This window comes from Pan troglodytes, chromosome 15, assembly GCF_028858775.2.
Source record: "Pan troglodytes isolate AG18354 chromosome 15, NHGRI_mPanTro3-v2.0_pri, whole genome shotgun sequence".
Classification (NCBI taxonomy): domain Eukaryota; kingdom Metazoa; phylum Chordata; class Mammalia; order Primates; family Hominidae; genus Pan; species Pan troglodytes.
This window is the reverse complement of record NC_072413.2, coordinates 46202981-46226471: the sequence shown is the minus strand read 5'-3', so window position 1 is coordinate 46226471 and position 23491 is coordinate 46202981. Positions and strand designations below refer to the sequence as shown.

Sequence of the window (23491 nt, the reverse complement as noted above, 5' to 3'; positions counted from 1 at the left end):
TATTGCAAACATGAGAAGGACTTTGTAAACATTTACTTGTTCAACTTCCCAGCAATATATGACATAAACATCATAAATTTTATCTTTAAGATATATAATAAATGTAAGTTCAGGAAGTCTTGGCAACTTGCTGGAGGACGTAGAATTGGGCTTTGAATTCAGGTCAATCTGTATCTAATTCTGCTTTTAATCCCTTCCCTATTAAAGTTTCAATAGCAATGTCCTTTAACAGAATTTATATTTTTCAAAGATATGTGAATCTAAAAGTTCATGGATGGTTGCTGGGCAAAGTGGTTCATGCCTGTAATCCCAACACTTTGGAAGGCCAAGGCAGGAAGATTGCTTAAGGCCAGGAGTTTGAGACCAGCCTGGGCAACATAACAAGACCTTGTCTCTACAACAAATACAAAAAAATAATTAGCTGGACATGGTGGTGTTCACCTGTAGTCCTAGCTACTGGGGAGGCTGAGGCAGGAGGATCATTTGAGGCCAGGAGTATGAGGTTACAGTGAGCTATGATAGCACTACTGCACTCCAGCCTAGGTGACAGGGTGAGACACTGTCTCAATAAAAAAATAAAATAATGAAAGTTTATGGATAGGAAATACATTTCTATGGTATCAGGTTTTATATTTTTACTTTTAAAGTGGTGTATTTTTCAGTCATGCAGAGCAGGAAATGAATCTGTGAACAAGCAATAATGTCACTCACAGATATTATAGAAGCAAGTACTTATATAAATCACTTTTCTAAATGTTTTATACGTATCTCACCTAATTCTCCTAACACTCCTATCATCGGAACTATTATTAGTCACATTTTACAGATAAGCATTTGAGGCATAGAAGGATTTAATACCTCGCCCAGTTAGTAAGTGGCAGAGTCAGGCTCTGAACACAGGAAACCCGGCTATAAAGAAGCTTTAACTTAAGTAGCATATACCTTGCTGTGTAAATATATTGTAATGCTAATATTTTTTAAAAATTCTGACTCTTTGAAAGTTGATTGAGACCATCACCAAATACTAGTATTAATTTTTTGTAATTCTTGTACTCACAGCAGCCAACATATGGAAACAACCTAAATGTCTGTCGACAGGTGAATGAATAAAGAAAATGTGGTATATACATACAGCAGAATATTGTTCAGTCTTAAAAAAGAAGGAAACCTTACAATATGCAGCATCATGAATGAACATGGAGGACATTATGCTAAATGAAATAAGCCAGTCACAGAAGGAACAGACACTGCCTGATTCCAATCGTAGGAGATAACTAGTATTGTCAAATTCATAAAATTGACAAGAGAATGGTAGTTGCTAGTGGGTGAGCAGAGGGGAAGATGAGGAGTTATTGTTGAATGTGTATAAAGTTTTAATTATGCAAGATGAGTAAGTTCTAGCAATCTATTGTACAACCTTGTGCCTATAGTTAACAATGATGTATTGTGGATGTAAAAATTTGTTAAAGAGGATACATCTCATATTGTTTTCTTACCACAGTAAAAAAAAAAAAGAAACAAATAAACTAGAATGTATATAGTACTGAAAACTGTATGTCTGATGATTAAAAATTAAGAATATCCTCAATACCACATAATTTACACAATAGATACAAAAGGTGTTGGCAACAAAGCATGTCAGTCAACTTGGCTTAAATTTTAATCATAATCTCTAGAAGTCTTGAGAGAAGGCTATGTTTTGTTCGTGTCATTGTTATTGTTGTTGTTTGACTCTAAAGAATAAATGAGATCTTGGTAAATTTTTGTTACATGCAATACGTATCTAAGGAACTACAAAAATCAACTTCTATTACTCTTGCCTAATTCTTTCTTAGTACATGATTAGATCTGTGTAGTACTTCATTGATCGTCTGCTGTGTAGGCAGCATAGGCTCAATGTTTATTGAATGCAGATTTACGATTTGTGAACCAAGAGATACAATGTTCTTTAATAGTATTAGAGTTTAGATTTCATGTGTCCTCAGTGTCAACAAGGACAGTGACATTTCTCCAAGACTTTTATTAGTGAGGTCTAGCATCCGTGATGCTCAGTAAATGGAAAAGCAGTTACAATGTCAGGCTGAAGGAAAACATTGAAACCCACTTAGGAAACTTCATGTATAAAGACACCTGACTTTATTTTCTATTTCAAACCTGGGCTTGCCAAGTGTGGATTTACTGTGCATAAAAGCAGCAGTTTATTTGAATTGTGAAGTACTCCTTTAAAATGAATAGTTCTAATTGTATTATACAATTTAGCTCTAAAAGGCTATTATATTAGTGTGCTAGGGCTACCATAACAAAGTACCAAAGACTGGGCGGCCTTAACAACAGACATTTATTTTCTCACAATTCTGAATGCTAGAAATCTGAGCTCAAGGTCTAAGTAGGGTTGGTTTCTTCCATGGTCTCTCTCCTGGCTTATATATGGCCTTCTTTTCTCTTTGTTTCCACCTGGTCATTCCTCTGTATGGTTTTGTCCTAATTTCCTCTTCTTATAAGTTCACTAGTCATTAAATTAAGGCCTATTCATATGACCTTGTTTAACCTTAATTACACCTTTAGAGACCTATCTCTACATATAGTCACATTCTGAGGTACTGAGGGTAGGAAGTTTGTCGTGGCACTATTCAGCCAGTAAAAACTACCCACCCTCAACTGTTGCTCAATCTTGTCTACCATAGTCATCTCTTATAAGTCAGATGACCCACAATTTAGGAAGCTGATCCTGTGGTAAATCCTGTTCTCCTTAAATCGGTGAAAGCATAGATGTCAAAAATAGCCATATAGTAAAAATTAAGTGAAGGCATAAAATACCTTTTCGAAGACTTCCAAAAGGTAAGAACTTTCTAAATATTTCTAAATTGATCTACCCTATTTTGCAGTTCCAACCACGAGGATTAATAACTGCTGTGGAATTTTTTATAAGGGCCAGACTAGAATTTTTAAATGATACCTCACATAATTATTTTATGAAAACACTATAAGTTATTAATCAAATTAGGTTAGCTGTTTTTCAGCAAATATTCTATTCTTGGACATTGTGAATGAAGAATGCTAACCTTTGATTGGGGTTATAGGGCTTTACAACATCCGAAGCATACTAATGCAAATTAAACAGTGTATCATCGGAAATATATTTGGGAAAAGGGAAACTATAAAGGCAACCAAAATAGGCTGCGTAAACTTTGCAAACTTCTGTGGCTGGCTAGAGCTGATGTACTTAGGATCTCCCAATATCCTGTTAATACCTCAGTGTCTGTCTTTTCCCCCTACATTCAAAGAATCGATGCAACCCCCTGGGGGCAAACCTGTTCTAAATCATATTAGCCTTTATCCCATTATAATTCCCTGTATATCCTAGTCTAAAGGAAATTTAATTGCCTTATTCAGTCACATAAATTCATTTTAATCTGACACATAATGTACAAAACATATATATTGTAAGATAATGTTCATGAAAAACTTATTTATCAAGGGAGAAAATATAATGTATACATATGGGGTAATGACACAAGATATAAACATGGTAACAGCAATGAAAGTTAAAAAATATACAGGATCAGAATTCTGAAAAAAAAAGCTATTACCACTAATTCGGATATTTGGGAAGGATTGATGATGGAAATGGCAGTGGTCGCGAGTTTTGAATTGTGAAATAGGTGTATTTTAATTCCAGGCCAAAAAAAAAAAAAAAAAAACAAGTAGCATGAGGTAAACATAAAGAGAAGAGTGAGACCTCCAGGAGGAAAAGTGGGATGTTTGGCTCAAGTAAATGGTAGATGAAAGGCAACAGAATTCAGACATGGGAACATAATCTTATGAAATAACTCCATCCTATATGTAAAGGAGAAAGTGAAAGTTTCAGAGAAGGACCGAAATATGCTTCAGAAGAATTAATGCTGTAGGAATACGTTAAATGGATTTGAACAGGATGTGCCAACAGTGGAGTACCATGGCACAGGTAAGCTGCATGGTAGGAGCCTCGGGAATAAGGGGGAAGGCCCTGAAAGGATACAATTACAAAAAAATTACAAACAATGAAGTCAATTGGTTATGATGATGAGGCAGAGATTTTGGTCCTGGCTGACTAACAAGATATTGCCTTTAATAAAAGCAGCAAGAAAGGTTAATTTTGGTACGAAAAACATGAGTTCAGTTCTAAATATTGTAGTAGTCAATATTTTTAGATGATTGTCAAGACTCACCACCCCTGGTGTGCAAGTTGTGCGTAATCTCTCAGACTGTGAATGTGATTAATTTTATTCTTATGATTAGAATATGCTGTGATATGGCACAATTGACTTTAAGAAAGGGAGATTGTGCATTTGGGCCTCACCTAATCATAGAAACCTTTTACATGTAGGGCATTTTGTCTGGCTAGTAGCAAAAGAGGAAGTCAGAGGTTCAAAACATGAGAAAGACTGAATGGTTCAGTGATGGCTTGAAGATTAGGGTCCACATGGCAAAGAATTCAAGTGGCTTCTCAAAGCTGAAAGCAGCAAGGAAGACCTAGCAAAGAAATGGGGACACTTAGCAAGGAAACGGGGACTTCTGTTCTACAGCCTCAAAGAGATGACTTTTGCTAATACTAAGAACAAGCTTGGAGTGGATTTTTCTCTAGAGCCTTCTGATGAGAACTCAGCTTGGCTCGTACCTTGGTTTTGGTCTTTTGATAACCAGTAAAGAGCCCACTCATGCTTAGCCAGACTTCTGGCCCATTGACTGTGAATTAATAAATTACTTACGTTTTAAGCTGCTAAATTCATGGTAACTTCAATAGAAAATAAATGCAGATACATTGCCCTTTAGTTGTATGGAAAGCATTGAAGATAGAATTTCTCAACCTTGGCACTATTGACATTTTTGTACTGGATAATTATTTGTTATGGCGGTCTGTTCTGTGCATTAGAAGATGTTTAGCAGCATTCCTGACCTCTACCCCTAGATGCCAGTAGTATTCAATATTGTAACAACCAAAAATGTCTCCAGACGTTGTCAAATGCCCTCTTGAGAGCAAAATTTCCTCGGTAGAGAAGCATTTATCTTAGGGTAAAAACTAGCGGTCATTTATAAATAGGAGGTGTCTTAGTCTGTAGTCAGGTTGCTATAACAAAATATCATAAACATAGGTAGCTTACTCACAACATAAATTTATTATGTGCCTGGTGAGGACCCATTTCTTATACATAGCGTCTTCTTGCTGTCTCCTTACATGGTAGAAGAGGCAAGGCAGATCTCTGAGGCTTCTTCTATAAGGGCAGTGATCCCGATCTCTAGAGCTCTGTCCTCATGATCTAATCACCTCCCAAAGGCCCAGACTCTGAATAACATATGAGTTTGGGGGTTAGGGGGTGGGGGTGGGAGGACTAGAACACTCAGACCATAGCAGGGCACTAGAGATCAAGGAGTTGTGGTAAAACATTTAGATTGGAAAAGCAGCTGGGCGAAGAAAGTTGAAGGTGGGAAGTTTTAATAGATAAGATGCAAGAATTTTAAGAAAAAAGTTTGAAAGACATTTCTACTCAAGTATCATAAAAAGGAGAAATGATTCAGGCTGGAGATAATGCAGGCTAAGAGAAGAAACAAGAAAGAAAAGCCTTAAACAATCTAAAGCATAACTATCAGAGAGCTGAGAATAAAAAGTACGTTGAAATTGGAACTAAGATGTCATTGACAGATTTGTTTTGGCAGAGTGGCTTGGACAGAAGCTCAATAGAAAAGGAATGAATAAATTTTTTAAAAGGCAATAGCTTTTAAGAGGAAATGGGAAAATTAGTGCTTTTAAGGTAGGAGCATTGTTAGAGATAGAGGAGAAAGGACATAGGGAAAGAATTGAAAGAGAACAAATATTTATTGAGTATGTTCTCATAGTATCAAAACTCACCTATAACAGTTACCTTCCCAAAATCAAAGCAACCATAAGCTCTGTCTCTTTTTCTACTGTTGTTTATAGAAGCCTCTTGATATTCTGCCAACTGAACATACTAGCTTTCTCCTGCCAGCCTGCCATTGCAAAGCCTTTGATGTTGGTTGGTTTCTTGCCACTCAACACATATGCCCCTATGGACTTGACACCTTGGATTCTCCCATTGAATCTCAACTTTGCTCTCACCTGACAATTAGTTTTTCTATTTACTTTTACTTCCAATGCTGAAGCCATGGTGTTGGATCCCAGCAATTTATATACTAAACCTGGTACCTGCTATCCTAGCCATAGCAAAACCCTCTGGGAAAATATTTTGTACACTGTATATAGAGGAAAATATTTTGTACACTGTATATCCATGCTGGATAACTACTTAATTTGTCCTCAAAATCTTCTTATGACATCTCTACACTATTTTTAGAGATCATAAATTAACTTGTCCAAACTCACATAGGTAACAAGTAAAAGCTGAAATTTGAACTCAGAACTATCTGACTCCACTGCCTATGATCAGTGCTCAAATTTCAAATGGAATATATGTTTTTTCAACTTGACAGTCTTCCGTGAAAAAGAATGGTGCCAGAGTCAATCTATGACCTGAGATATTACGTAATATTTTCATTAGTATTTAATTTGTGAACTGGAGCAAAACTTGGTTGAAATTGGTGCTGACATAATACTGAGTTAGGTGGGTGGTACATTCTTTTGAAGTAAAGGTCAGAGGTCATTACAAATTTAGCAAGCTATAAAATTAGTCAAATATGATTATACATCTATTTAATTTTTAATGTTATCACTTCTTTATAAAATAAAGAATTTTGCCAAATAGTTCATATTGACATTGTTTAAGAGCTAAGAGGATCCATAGATTCTGTTCAAATGACCCAAATACAGTGTATAAATAACTTTCACAAAGTAGGAAATAATTTATATTTTATAAGTATACAAATAATTTAAAATATAATTATTTTTCTGGATGCATTCATAAAATATTTCTAAAACAAATTTAGAAAGATTTTAAATATTTATTTTTATCAAATTATTTTAAATGAGAAGAAGCTGCCATAGAGAATAGGTTGTCATTATTTCCCAGAACTTTTAAATGCGGAAAGACTCATTTTCAAACTAACTCATCAGATTACATGAAAAGTGAATTTTATTAACTTCCTGAGGCAAGGCAGAGCCCAAACCCAATTCTGAATAGGAGGTCTCTGTAGAGAAAATGAGAGAACAAATTGTATTGTTTATCTCTTAGACTCTTAAATCTTAGAGTGGGATAGGTGGATGAAGTCTTCGAATTAATTGATTTCTTAAGGTGAGAAATGATGTAAGCAAGGTGAGTTCTGAGGAGAAAAAGGATTGTTGCTAGGGACATAAGACATTCTGCCACTGTATTTCCATAGCTGATGATGATATTAATAGTTATTCTGGTTTTTAGAGAGCACAGCTTGTTCATTCCATTAAAAAGTACGGATGGCTATGTTTCAGTTTGACACTCACTGTAAAGGAAGACAAAATGTTGGTAAGTACTCTCAGTACAAAGATATTGTAAAGAAACAAGTAACAACAGTAAATGAAATTCAAAAATGGGATATTAACAATAAAGAGAAGTAATAGCTCTTGAATTACCTTCAAATACTTCAGAGCTGTGCTGACAAATATGGTGGCCACCAGCCATGGTGATTTTTTAAATATAAAGCAACTAAACTTAAATAAATAAAAGTTAACTTCCTTAGTCAAACTAGCCAAATTTCAAATGCTCAACAGCCACATTTTACTGGTGGTTACTGTATTGGAAATAGCACATATAAAATATTCCATTATTGCAGTATTGGATAGTGCTCCATTAGTACAACTTTAGTGGATTAAAAAAATGGTAAAATATTTGAAATTTAGGCAATTTGCAATCAAAAGATGAAAATATATGTTTAATTATATATTAATATATTTACATAACAATATTAAGTGTAAATATGGTAGTTTAAGAATGAAATGTGAATGTATATAACCTGGGTTTATTGGATCTTATTTAAATGATGCATATTTTTGGAAAGGCTATACATCAATTATTGAATGAAAATAAAAAAATAAATTGTATGTTGGCCTTCTGGATATTTGGAAAGTTCTGAATATTATTAATATGTTGAAAAATTTCATTTTGTATATGGGTATTTTGAGACTATATAAGCAGAACTTCAGATATAAATATATTCATCCTTCAAAGCATTTCTAACTTTCTTTCTACTGAAGGCTACTGGATAAATGTTTATAAAGAACAGTACAAATAAAGACTTCATCTGGAAATTGTGGTCATAAGCTACTGCTAAAAGTGATTTGATTTATAAAGTAATAATGGTCTTATTTTAATAACATATTATGAAGCTGTTTTTATGATTTCTTTGGAAAGTACAGATCTAAGTATTCATGGTATGGTTTGGCTGTATCCCCACCCAAATCTCATCTTGAATTGTGGTTCTCATAATCCCCATATGTCATGAGAGGGACAAGTGGAGGTCATGGAGTCATGGTGACGGTTTCCTCCATCCTGTTCTTGTGATAGTGAGTGAGTTCTCATGAGATCTAATGGTATTATTAGGGGCTTTTCCCCTTTTTGCTCTCCATTTCTCTTTGCTGCCACCATGTAAAGATGGATGTGTTCGCTTCCCCTTCTACCATGATTATAAGTTTCCTGCGGCTTCCCCAGCCCTGCAGAACTGTGAGTCAATTAAACCTCTTTCCTCTATAAATTACTCAGTCTCAGGTGTGTCCTTATAGCAATGAGAGAATGGACTAATATAATTCATAAGCCTTTTTCTTTCCGCTCCTTTTTAAGTATATTTCCTAATTTGCTTTGGGGGCACAATTCTGCTTGGAGAAATTTGTTGAAAAGCTAAGGCTTCTATCATAAGTACTTCAAATGGAAGCTGTAGGAATGCACGGAGAATTTAGGAAAGGAACATTGAAACGTTCTTTTATAACATTTCAATGTTTTTTTCTTGACATCTTGAAGCAATTATTTTGACCTACCCATGAAAAGAAAAGCCTCTGGTGTCCTGCTTCCTCTTCCTGCTATAATTTTGCTACCAGAATCAAGTTTTTTGAACTTGCATGAAACGTTGAACATCAAAACCCTGAAGACAAAGCATAGCATGGGTACAAAGTACTTTTGAACATTAGAAGATAATAATAAAGAAATTGTGAATGAAAGACATGTTTACTGGCTATTAGAAGGGCTCCCTTAACAATTTTGTTTCTTTATGTATGTGTCCTTGTTTTCTTCAAAACATCTCAGTTGTGTTTCTCTAACATTCTGAGGTGGAGCTTAATGTGCTTGCATTTTTTTTTATACTTGTTTTCTGCAGTTGTTTTAAGTGAGTAGATTTCCTGACCTCTTGGATTCAAGAATGAAAATCAATGATCTCCTAATGAATCTTTATACCTCACATATTTCTGCAGTCACAAAATTAATTGGGTTTAAATTAACAAGTTATTTATTTTTCTTCAAATACTAATTACATATTTGGTCTAAGGAGTTTTGCAAGATGCTCTGAGAATTCATTTTATGGAAATTTTTTTAAAAACTGTCAGTCCTGAAATTTCAGCGTACCCTGAGGATGACCTTTATGAAGTCCAGTAGCATAAAGCTATATTTCTAAAATATGATGTCTTGGGTGACAAATGAAACTTTCTCTTCTACTAGATATAATATAAAAACTTATTTTCATTATATATGATGCAAGAAACCAATATGTGCAGAATATTATATCTAATATTGTGTACATGATTCATATGCTGAAGAACTTCTATTTTGAAGAATTTAGTGTTACTTAACATACAGAAACTGATTACTTTCAACGTGTGCTTCAATCATATGCCTTTTGTATTTCTAACTTGTTCATTGATATATGTTATTTTTGCTTAAAATGTATTTCTGTGATTCTTTAAACAAAATGTGTTTAATGGATATAAAACACCAGAAAATGCATTAAGTATTCTAAACAATTATTTGAATTTTTAAACTCTAACTACAATTGATTCTAGGGAAATATTTAAACCCAGGTTTTGTAACATTGCATGTTAACACTTCAGATATAATTTTGTTGCTTCATTATTTGTAAAATTTATCTTATTATTTTTATGTGAAGCTTTTAATCCCAGAATTCTAATCTCAAGATTTGAATAAATCTTGACATTTATTACCTTCACCTTTTTATTATTCATGTCTATTGCTCAATGTAGGGTTAGAAACTTCTTACTCCCAAGGCAGATTTTTTTTTCACCTTTGGGTAGGAATGAAAGTTCTTTGAATTGAGCTAAAATCAGTTTATCTAAATTCATAGCCATTGGTTTTAGACCTTCCTCATATAAATGCACTAAGTATTAGAAGGCCCCAAAAGTGGATTTCTCATTACTTTGTAATCTTTTTGTTCTAACAAATATTTATTGAGCATCTGGGATCAGATCCTAATGATTTAAAAATGAAGTGAACAGAAGATTTGATCTCTAGAAATTTAAAATCATTAGAGCTAATTAATATTTAAATACTATCTGCCCCTCCATATTTTACTTTTCAGTTTCTTGTTCAGTTTAATATCTTGTTCAGTCAAATATCTTGTTCAGTCAACTCCTTTTCAGGTCTAGATGTCCTCCCACAATTAGAGTATTAATGCCTGGTTAGTCTTCCCTCCCTTTTATCATCATCTTTCATTCCTTCCTTTCTTCCTTCCTCCCTCACTCCCTTCCTTTGCCCTTCCCTCTCTCCTTTTCTTTATTCCTCTTCTTCCCCCGCTTCCTTCCTTCTGCTCTTCGACTTAGTGGTTGCTGAACATTGGGATGAATTAACTTAGTTGTTTACCACATGATACCCTCATTCAAATCAATATAAGTATACTTGTATATCTCAAATTAAAGCATTCAAGTGAAGTAAATTCTGTTCTTAAGCATTTATGACAATATTAAGTAATAAGTAATATAAACCTGATGATTATAGTAATTTTATAATTTGAGCTCCATTTTTCAGTTCATTTATGGTTGTAAAGAAAACATATTTATAAGAAGACTTTAAAGTAAAAGAAAAACACAAAATAAAACTATGAATTTTATAGTATATTCACATAATTGACTAATGCACTGCAATTCTCTTTTGATGTTTCATACATTGGCATTTTTAAAATAAGTTTGCATAGCCATATTTCTGGCTACAATTATCAATGGAAACTTGAAACTTCAGTACAAACCTATTAGAAGAGAAAGTTGAGAAAAAAACACATGGAAATAGAAAAAGTGTCCATGCCCTTCAACTGTGTAATGAACTGAGGAAGGTCAGCCAGTGTGTGCTAGTGTTGGAATATGCTAATACTTTGAATACTGCTAGGATAGGATTTTTCATTGTGGCTGATCAGCACAATGGCTCCAGGAAGACCATCCTGATGAGACTGCTATCTGACTGTATGCTTCAAATTGCAAATTGCATCCTACATAAAATTCTTTCTTCTTTCCTAGGTTCAGATCAATTTGGTTTGATAATGCCACTATGCATCACTCTGCACAATTCTGTTAATCCTTTGCAGAAAGTATGAGAGCGTGAGAGATTGGAATATCTCAATAAATAGCTGATGTCTTCAGTGAAAAAAAAGATAATTTTAATTAAAATGTCTTAAATTTTAGAAAGATAAATATATATTGTAATAAATTAATGATTTAAAGTTTATAAAAATAAATTACTGCAGAAAGTAGCAAAGCTATTTTGGAATGCTTTTCTTAGAGTGTGCTGACAAATGAGGAAGGGTCATCCCAAGGGAGAATAATAAATGAATCAACTCTCATTTAAGGTCTTTATAAACTTTTATTTCGGGAAGTGGGAGAGAAAAGTAAATAATAAATAGTAAGTTGTTAATTTCGGGACTGTTTATTAGTGTGGCATAAAGGGATTTTAACCTTTTGATTGGTAAATAGCTAGAAGTAAGAGAGAACAGTTACTAGACCTTCAAGGTTGTATGCCTGCTTCTAGGGTGTTCTTGCTGTGTCCAAGGGCTTATCCTCCTCCACAACCACAAGCCCAAGATGAGCCCAGCTGAGCTAAATATAAGACAAGCAAAATATTTATCTCAAGAAGGCCCTAGGTCCACTTTCCCCCATATCCCATACTTCTCTTCTTACTTCTATCATTTTCAATGCTTTTATTGCTGTGTTACAAATAAACTGGCATCTTAAAACAGAGTACCAGAAATTTTCCTCATCAATAAGAAAAAAAAATAGTTCTATTGCATAATGTTTAACGAATTAAGTCCCACAAGAATATATTTGCATGTTAAAAAATAAGAAGTTCAGGCAGGGCACGGTGGCTCATGCCTGTAACCTCAGCACTTTGGGAGGCCGAGGCAGGCGGATCATGAGGTCAGGAGTTCAAGACCAGCCTGGCCAACATAGTGAAACCCTGTGTCTACTAAAAGTACAAAAAATTAGCCAGGTGTGGTGGCGGGCGATGAACTTTATATACGTATAAAGTTCAGTACTATTGCTAAACAATAACTAACCATGATTTTTATATCATTTTTGTAATTACATAAACTTTTTTGATCCCAATATTAATTATATGACACACTTTTCTCTGATCATCAGTGAAGTCACTGATTTTGAAACAATAGAAATTTTTTCCAAACTCCTTGTACAGTCATGCTGTTTTTATGTTTTTTTTTTTTTATGACAAATGAGGGGATGCTCTTAATGGAGCTTTTAGAATACTAGTATCCTAGTCCACATGAAAATATGACATATATTAAGTACAATTATTAAAATATACATAACTCTTTTTTAGGTTAATGAAAAGGAGGAAATATTTTGACAAAGAATACAGAGACCTGTATTGTAACTCCGACTTCATAAGTTAACAGGACCTTTAGTAACCCATTACTGGACATGCACCTCCTTTTCTATTTTTAAACTAAGTTCACTGCACCAATTAATTTCTTAAGATTCCTCTTGTAATGAAAATTCTATGTCTTTTATGTGAATTTATAACGAAGTAGAGAATTAGATTAGTAGCTTTAGAAGTCAGTTATTACCTCCTGCCATTTGGTTAGAATTTTAAATGTTGATATGTATTAATGATAGAAACTTGTAGAAGGGGATAAATACAAAGTTCATATTACAAGCTTCTGGCCAATTTTCTTTACCAAGAAGCTACAAGCAAAAGCTGGGAAATTTTACTTTTTTACACTTTTTTCTATTTATGAGGACTAACTAAAGTTATATTTGGGTTCAGAGGATGCAGTGGATGCTTAGGGGAAATCAAACAGTTATTTAAAAAGAGGAGATAAGTGTCACTGTGGCAAGCTCTAATGGCAACTGTGTGTTCCAACAGCAAAGCTAGGTCACAGAGCTAGATTGTTTTGAAAAACAATCATAATCACAGAAGTGGACTGGTCAAGAGCAGATTACTGGAAGGCAATTTGGGCCCCCAAGAAATATTTTACAATGAAGTTGGTAAGAAATAGAGCCAGGACTGGACTCTGAAATTAGGTCTCAAAGGACTATTGATACCTGTTTCATACCTGCTTGCCCCAGCCATCCTGCATGCAGACTGGTGCCCGAGAGAGATGGTTCTGTAGGCAAGCCTAAAAGTTATGACCCTACATTTGCAACTGAAAGTCACTTTTGGCTTGGAAGATCTAGCATGATGAAATAGAGAAGGAAAGAGCATCCTTCCTCACATTTCAAAGAAACCCATGCTTACAATAGCAGAGACCACTGAAAAAATGGCAGAGGTCATGTTATACCTACATGAATTATTATGGTGTCTGCTAAAATGGATGATAAAGCCTCTGATTTCAACAGCTGAAGCAACAACACTGTCAGGATGCGTGAATTTAGAAAACTTTATCTCCACTGTGTATCAGGGCTTGAGGCCCAGCTAGGAATAGTGTTGAGAGCAAGAACAATTTCACTACAGGGATGGCACACTTCAGAGAGCTGCTCCAAGAAAATTAATGTGGAGACTCAGTTTACTACTTTCATTCGCCTTGCACTCCCCAACCGTACCCCTGGAAACTTCTCACTTCCTGTCAAGTAAATATGATATAGAAGGAGCTATGTCATATTTCTACCTCTCTACTGGTGTCCAGCAGTGACCTTCATTTTCTGTCAACTGAAGGGTACCAAATTCATACTTCATAGGTTTTGAGAAGCAGGGACAATAACAGCAAGAATTGCTTGGTTTCTCAAACATCTGCAATTTGGCTGGTGGCCTCAGATTTTCTGCCTTCTATGGCATAGATTTAATTTGCTCTGTTAGCTCATGGGAAGGAAGACCAGAACTCACTCTAGACCCCTGTAGGGTTCCTTGAAAAAAATAAGGTTTTAAGAAGTTTGACATAGGGCTAAAAATCCTAATTTCTTGTTATGTAGGGCAGATGGAAGCTCAAAACTGCTACGTTTGAAAGTATAAATATGAAAATAACATTGCTTATCCATACTGGCGAACACGAAATATTGGAGCTACACACTAAAGATGTTAAATCTCATGCAGGTTTTAAATGCTCCCCACAGTGACAGATTCCAGACACTATCCAGAAGAAGGTTAAGCGAAATATGACTGGCGAAAGGAATTTACATATCATGACATCCACTGGTATAAGAGAGACATGCCACATAGATGGTGGAGAATTCATTTATAAGTTACAGTAGTTGCATTCACCCATTCATTCAACAAACGCATGTTCTATACTTTGGGAAAAGCACTCTGCTAGACACAGGAGTTCACAAAAAAATGAATCAGACATGAATACTAGTCTTTAATCTTGTTTCACTGAATAGATTTTATATATATGTATATATATACATATATATACATCTTCTCATAAGTACATAAGTATGGTTTTAATAGTTTCATAGAATATGGATATATATATGCAAATTTATCTATCTGTATCTTTTCATAAGAGTTTTTAAAGTCACCCTCATTTTGGTGCATAAAGCTTATTTCCTGCATTGCTTTTAGTTTTTAATAAATATACTTGAAACTAAATCTTTGCTCAAATCTGTAGTTAATCCATTAGGTTAATTTCCAGAAAAATTGATGTATGGAGACAGTTTAAAGCTTTTGCTATTTATTGTGAAACTGTGTTACAGAAAGCTTATTCTACTTTATTCTCCAATCAACATGTATAAGATATTCCATTTTCTTCTATTTTTGCCAACATTGAGTGATACTACTTATAAAATTCTTGATAATTTCATCGTTAAAGAGTGGTGGCTCACTAACATTTTTATTTTTATTTCTTGGTTTATTAGTGAGCTTCAAAGTGTCTTGATACATTTGTTAGCCATTTAAATTTCTTCCTTTATGCATTGCTCCTGTATGTCCTTTTAAAATTTCTTTCTGATTTTATTATTTTTAATTTGTAAAACTTTGTATTAATTAACATTTGTTTACTTTAAATATGTTTTACACAGTTAATAAAAAGTGTGCATTAGAAGAACATTTTTATTTATTTTTTTCTGTTCTTCTACAAGGTTCTCGCACTAAAGCTTTAGTATTTATGTATTTCTCCTTTACATTTCTCTGTGCCTTTATTCTAACTGGGTTGACAGGTTAGCTCAAGGGTAGCATTTTGTCATTGAGTTGCTTTGCCAGTTACTTGGTAAGGGGAAAAAAAATTAATTCTGATAGAACTGAGTAAAATTCATTCTACATTATAATAGAGAAAGATTCGTTTAAGAAATTCAACTTTCCCTTTTTATTATTATTATAATTTAAGACATTCAACTTTCTAATGGAGGAAGTATCTAAGTATGTAATAGACAGCATTCCATATAGTGAGATAAACAAAAACATGTGGCTATAAAGGAAATTGTAATGTTGCTGATTGAGATGAGATACATTAATCTCTGTTAAGTGGAAGGAAATTACCACTGGCAAACAATTTGTTAGCAACTATACAACCAGGAGGATCTGCATGCCTCATTTAAGCTATCATATGAAGCAGCAAAAGTGAGATAGTCCTAAAATCTCAGAATGTTTTTGTAATACTCCTTTAGCATCATAGGAGACACTTCAGTCTCACCTAGGGAGAAATCCTGTCTAGTTTTTAATCAAACATGTGGGATGTTGTTACCCACTTTTGGTGACTCCCTACCTGAGTAGAAAATCTAACTTGTAGTGTACCCATTTATTTTATCCCAATTTTTCTGCTTATTAATAACAGTTGCGGTAATGGAAGTTTTTAACACATGGCTCCAGGAATGGATTAAATGTAGAAAATTTACCTCTTGGTTCTAATAAAGACAAACATTGCTATTTGGTTACCTGCTGCTACTGATAGCAACATATTGGTATTTTTCACTTTTCCACATTAAAACATATACTTTATTAGTGAAATATTAGAAATAAACAGAAGACAGTCACGGGAGGAATGCACTTTAAGTTTGTTAGGCAAATGTACATAAAATAAATATTCGTAGAATATTGTTATGCTCTCTAATTTCACAAAATGATATACAAAAGAAATAGTATTTTATTTATTTTTGCAGAATCATCCCATACGAAAAAATTACTAGGTGTGGCCTGCAGTGAACATTAAGGATTAGAAGAAACCCGTAAATATAAATCAACTGCTCTAATTCCCTATTTCTGTTCTTCAACACTAGTTTATATGTTTGTATGTGCTGCTATTTCAATCAACTTCTCTATATTTTGATTTAGTTGCAGGTTTAGTTGAGCACTGTCAGAGATCATGTAGTTCAACCTCCTCATTTTACACATGAGAAGACAGATCTTAGAGGTTAAGTGATTTGCCCAGGGTTACACAACTAGTTAGTAACAAAGTAGAAGCTAAAATAGAGAGTTCCTGATTTCTAATCAACCTTTTTCACTTTACTATGTTGACTTCTAAAATAGTACAAGACCTTAAATTAACCTTCTAAATAGTTAACTTTTTTAAGATTAGTGAGAATTTCTGCCAAGCAAGTAGAAAATGGTATTGATTTACCTTGTTTTACTATTTCAGGTAAACTGTGTGATTTTTTTTCTTTATAAAACACACACGCACATACACACACAATATACGATATCATCATCATGAACAACAAAATCCCATCCGTGGCCTAGAAAACTGCATATTTATTGCAAAACTCTAAAGTAATAGCTTATTATATTCATAGTTTTTGTTTGTTTTGCTTAAATTTATGTAAACATTGCATCTTGTGGGTATTTTATACTTGTTAAATACACACAAAGATAAGGGTATCAGAAATGTAAGACCTAGGCCGGGCATGGTGGCTCCTGCCTGTAATCTCAGAACTTTGGAAAGCCAAGGCAGGTGGATCACCTGAAGTCAGGAGTTCGAGACCAGCCTAACCAACATGGTGAAACCCCGTCTCTACTAAAAATACAAAAATTAGCCAGATGTGGTGGTGGGCACCTGTAATCTCAGCTACTCAGGAGGCTGAGGTAGGAGAAGCGCTTGAACCCAGGAGGTGGAGGTTGCAGTGAGCTGAGATCACGCCACTGCATTTCAGCCTAGGCAATAGAGCAAGACTCCCTCTCGAAAGAAAAAGAAAAGAAAAGAAAAGAAAAGAAAAGAAAGAAAGACCTTTCTTTGCCTTTTCTGTTCCTCCTTCACATACCTTATAACTGTGGTCTACCTGTAACTTCCTACAAATCCTGAGATAACTTACAAAAGACCAAAATCAATTTGGCATAAAAATTAAAAACTTTATTGACCTCAAAATGCCTGCCAGCAGTATGTGAGCATACTGCAAAACATCAAGCCAAGCTTAGAGGTATGAACATTCCCAGAAGTGTGTAGGTATTACTACCTGAACAATATTACAATATATTTTCTAATTCCTTCCTAATTAACCTCTGCCTTGCCACCAAAAGATTTAAAATAATAAGTTGAATAATTATCAAGAAAGGCATAAGGAGGGAAGATTCAGCATTTTCCTACAGGATCCCTGCACCTACTCATACCATTTTCCCTAGAGTTTCTGAGAGCGCATTATGATATACAATGCTTGATAACTAATTCTCTGGAAGATTTACTATTCTATAAATTTCTTAGACACAGATCTCAATTACAGCCACAGTTGTCCTGCTTGATATTCAGTATCAAAAACATTAGAGTGAATTCACCTTAAAATATACAGTGTTACAATGAAAATGATAAAATGTCTAAAGTTTCTATCCTTAATTTTCATGCTATACCCTAATTTTAAAATGAGACTTGAGGTGTTAAGGAAATGCAGAATGGCTCCTGAACCAAGAAGGAAATGATAGATATTAAAGTAGGAAGAGAGATGAGTGAAAACCAGACTTGTGTGGTGGATCAAAGCACCCTGTGTACCAAAGAAGCTCAATGCTACAGATTTTTCAGAACTAGAAACTGATAGCTGTTGCTGTTTCGTCCTTTGTCTTTAAATTGTCCAGAGTAATGCATCCTGCATTCTATTTGATTATACCACCTATTTTATATTGAGCTGTCTTCGTATAGATTCCGAGTTGGAGAATTGCAAACAGAAAGTTTATTGTGGAATGTTCTTTGAGATACACATCCAAAAATAATAATAATTGGAGAAATAGGATTGAGCAAAGGAAAACACCGATCTTCAATGTAGTTGCAGCTGAGGCTTCAGCCAGTTTGCTGTCAAGTTTTGGAGCTGGAATAACAATGTGGCCCCAAATTAAGGCAAAGAGAACATGTGTTACATTCCTTCAACAGTTAGTCATTAACTGTGAGCCACTACCTGAAAGGGGGTGGAAACTTGAATGGGCTATTTTTTTTGGATCAAGCAATTCTCAGTAAGGCATTAAGTTGTAATGCCTCTGAAACTAAGATAACCAGCACCTCTGAGATGAATGGAACGCTTAAAACCTAAGAGGCTCCAGGGGTCCAGAAACTGAGCAAGAGATCATGACTTTTTTATCAAGGTGACTACTCTCCTGACTATTCAGCCTTGATTTCTTTGCATGTTTTCATTAGGCACAGTAGTTTGTCTTCTCTCTCTGATTAATCCTGCCTTTTTCTCTTTGTTACAGGTTATCACCCAAGAGTATTTACTAGTAAAACTTCTACACAAAACTCTTTTCTTCAGAGTCTATAATAATTTATTCAGAGTCTATAATCATGAAGCCAAATTTAAGAGGTTTGTTATCAGTAGTGGACCTTAAAAGCAGATTCATAGATGGGGTTTTGGAGATCGGTCACTTACTGGCTTGCTGTCGATTGAAGTACCCATCGCTCTCGGTAATTAGAGTATGAATAGGTCCTGGCATAATGTAGCAGTGCAATTGTTAAAACTTCCATTAGTAGTGAACTGGAATGTGATAATAGTGGAGGGGATATGTTGCTTTGTGTAATATCTTAGACAGTTGAAAGGTAGGAATGAAATGGTAACTCAAAGGGTTATAGAACTCAGCAACTGTTGCAGTCGGCTATAGATTCATTAAAGAAAGATAATTGCAAACTTATATTTATTAACCACTAATGCAAGGTCAAATGTTAAAACTAGAGGACTTCCTGGACAGCATTTATGGAAACCCTATTCTTTTCTAGCTGTATCTGAAGGTCAGACAGCGTGAGAACCAAGCTCAAGACTTAATCATAAAGACAGAGAGTTTTATCACTTAGAGATCTAGCAGATAAACTACTTAAGGCTGTATTCACCTGTTCCTGATGCTATAACAAAATATTTTATACTGGGCAATTCTCACAGTTCTGGAAACTACGAAGCTGAGATCAAGGTGCCAGCAGATTTGGTATCAGTAAGGGCCTTCTTGCTGCATCCTCACATGGCAGAAGGGATGAACATTTTGTCTTCACATGGGAAAGAGTAAGAGAGGGAGGCAGCTTTCTGAGGTATCTTTTACAGGAGTGTTAATCTAATACAAGAGCATGGAGCCCTCTTGACCTAATCATCTCCCAGAGGCCTCACCTTCTGATACCATCACCTTGGTTTTGACATATGAATTTTGGAGAACACATACATTCAAACCATAGAAAAGGTGTACTTCTATCAGAAGGAAAAGGACCCTAAAAGGATATGATAGAAATCCAATATTGATGGTAAGTAATTCAGTGGATAAAATTGTTGGCAACGTAAGTATACATAACAACACCTTAAATATTTTGTTATAGAAGACTAAGACGACCTTAAGTAATTTATCTGCTAGATCTCTAAGTGATAAAACTCTCTGTCTTTATGATTAAGTCTTGAGTTTTGTTCTCACTCTGAACTTCAGATTTAGCCAGTAAAGATTCGGATTTCTATAAATGCTGTCCAGGAAGTCCTCTGGCTTTAACGTTTGACCTTGCATTAGTGTTAATAAATATAAGTTTGTCATTATTTTTCTTTAAGGAATCTATGGCACATTGCAACAGTTACTGAGTTCTGTAGCCCTTTTAGTTACCATTTCATTCCTAGCTTTCAGCTGTCTAAGATATTACATAAAGCAGCATATCTCTTCCACCATTATCACAATCCAGTTATTATTATAATCATTATTATAAAATTTAATATAAAAAGTAAATTACGTCTTGTACTTGAGCAACAACTAATGAATATATATTTTTAAAAATATATATGTGTAAAACATATATAAACTGTAAAATTTAAGTTTGATCACATCACTCCTCTATTTTAAACTCTTCAATGCATTTTTGTGTTATTCAGAGTAAAAATCAAAGCTCATAAAACAGCTTCAAGGCTCATCATTAAATTTCTATGATATCACCTCCTAAAAGTTTAGTTTTCTTCTTACCAATTCTATGCAGCTATGTTAATCTCTATGTGACTATAGAGTAATTACCTTTCATTCTTTGTATGTTTCTTAACTGTTAGGACTTTCAGAGCCAGTTTGCTTAAATAAGTAGGACTTTAGCTAATTGACCAAACTGGAGGTTAAATTATGACTGATTAAATATGAATACACCTATAACAAGCCAAGAAAGTACATTTACCCACAGAAGATAAATGAATATCTAATAAGCATATTTAAAGATTCTCAAATCATTAGTCACTAGAAAAATGCAAATTAAAACCACATTAACATACCATTTTATACCTACCTACTAGAAAGGCTATAATGTGTATGTCAGGAGACAGTAAACTTTGATGATGCTATGAGGAAAAGGAACCTTCTTACATGGCTGACAGAAATGGGAATATGATGCAGTCCCACTGGAAGTGTCCGACAGTTAATGGAAAGGTTAAATAAACATGATGTTGTCATATGACCCAGAAATCCTATCTTTTGTTAATTATCCAAAAGAAATGAAAATGTATATCCACAGAAAGCCTTCTCTCAAAGTACTGGATCAGGGCATCCTGTGTACCAAACAACAAAAGTAAAAGAAAGAGGTCCTGATGCTTTTTTCTCCCCTATTAACACCATCCAGATTCTTTTTTTCTTTCTTTTTTTCTTTTTGGTGTTTCTTCTTTACAGTGTGTAGGATGATATTTGGCTTTAATTATATCACTCCAGGGAAAAAAATTAAGACACAGAGAAACTTTTCAGCTATTATTTGCTCAAAGTATAGAAACTTGTGTGAATTCTATATAGCATAATAAATACAGATATTAAAAACTTAATGATTTCTTTGGTATTCTTGAAGATACCATACATCCTCTTGCCTTCAATTTTCATGTGGTCTCCATCCATATTTCTTTTTCTGAAATATACACATGACTGTTAACCTTACTTCCTTTAGATCTGTGATCAAATTCATCTGTGAGTTAACCTTTACTTATTCTCCTTCTATAAAAAATGTTCCTTTCTACCTGGCATGCTCCATATTCTACTCTGATTCCTCTTTCTTCATAATATTTATTACCACCTGAAATAGTTATTTAGTTGTTTATGTATCTCCTATATCCCTCCATGCTAGTCAATGAGAGGAAGGGCTCTGTGCAATTTTATTCATTGTTGTGTCCTTCATATCCAATCAAGTACACGGTTAGTGCTTAATGACCTGTTTGTTAAGTTAATGCTGAATAAAGGAAGAGCCACTACCAAGGATGTACATATCAAGGAGGCTTTACAGAGGAGCTGACATTTGAAATAGTTTTTGAAGAAAGAGTAGAGTTTTCTCCAAAACAGAGAGAAAGGAAGGAAGACTTTCCAGCTAGCTGTGTGGAAGAAAGGGAAATACAGTAAACACTGTCAGTGTCTTATGGCAATTAGGAGGAAGTTTGATGACTTGACAAAAGCAACTTCAGGAAGAAAGCATAAATTCTTCTTCAGCGTATTCATTAATATATGTAGTATGTGCTGGACTAAAATATATAATATTATCCACAATATATAAAAGATACATATTTCTAGATACATAATCTATATTATAGTTTTTGGCTAAATCTCTGTTAGCTCTTTTAGGTTAGCCCTTTCCCAGCAGAACCGGTAAAAGGATTGCATTTTTTTGTGTGTTTGTACTATTACAGAATCTAGTATTTAAAGGATTTTGGAAAAGAGAATTTAAAATGAAATATTAGAAACTACTTCATTTTTCTTTCTCCTTTACAAATAAAGATGTAATTTTATAAATAGTGATGTAGGTAGTCAAATGGAAAACAGTTATGTTTCTTTTAAGTTAATGAAATTTAGTTTCAGGTTAACCAAATTAATTGTATTTTTAAATAACTATTTGAAAAGATAATTATTTAGCAAAAATATGAACATGAATGTTGACATGTCTTTGTATTACTGTTTTAAGTGTTGGGAAATTTTACTTAACAGGAATCATCATGGAAGTTTTATTTTTGCAAGCCTAAAGACAAAAGATAATTACCAGCTGCATTACAGACAAATCTTCAATGCTCATTGACTTTTCACAAAAGAAATCTATTACTCACTTATGCCCAATTAAACATGGGCTGGTAGGAGGAAAGGGGCACATTCTCCTCAATCTTGTTCCTCTAGGATCCAAGCTGCCTCCATCTTGTTCTTGCCATCTCAACACATGACCTCCAAGTTTGTAGTTTCAGGAAGGAGTGGGCAGCCCATTAGCACACAGTGCCGTATCCTGAAAATAATGTACTTCATTTCCATTCACAATGCTTGGCTTAAATTAATTACAACATCCTTCTATCTTCAAGGGAAGCTAGAAAGTGTAGCCTGCCAACATGCCAAAGAAAAACAAAAATAGGGCACTTGGATATAGGTAAACACCTTGGGAAAAATGTGGCACTATCAGGGGCTTTTGTACAAAATTAAACGCTCTCTGCTCAATTTTCAATTATTACAATAATATTTTTATTCAACCTTTTTCAAAATCACGATTTTCTTTAAACATTATATAATTACAATGATCTTCTACTTAATCATTAAATTTCTCTGTTCCCTGCATAGGCTTTCACCAACAATGTACATTTTATATATTTTTTCCTTCTCTCCAGCTATACTATCTCAATTATTATAATTCCATATCTCATATTTTTAAAACAATAGTAAACAAAAATCCTAAAAACAAAATTATTGTTTAAAAGTGCTAGTCGAATCTTTTTCATAAAGGAAGTATCAATTATTCTGCAGATATTTGTTTGCTAACATGTTTATTAAAGTGGGGA

At 34.2% G+C, this 23491-nt stretch overlaps 1 long non-coding RNA gene across 1 annotated transcript in view; it reads right to left on the bottom strand.

The window, feature by feature from the left end:
• Positions 1-7067: 7067 nt before the first annotated feature.
• LOC104002028 (uncharacterized) overlaps positions 7068-23491 on the bottom strand; it is a 30477-nt gene continuing 14053 nt past the window's right edge. The window contains exons 3-5 of the long non-coding RNA XR_674052.4: positions 22778-22947; positions 8957-9060; positions 7068-7428 (exon numbers count right to left, since the gene is read on the bottom strand). This is a non-coding gene — a long non-coding RNA (uncharacterized LOC104002028). The remainder of the gene's footprint in view (positions 7429-8956; positions 9061-22777; positions 22948-23491) is intronic.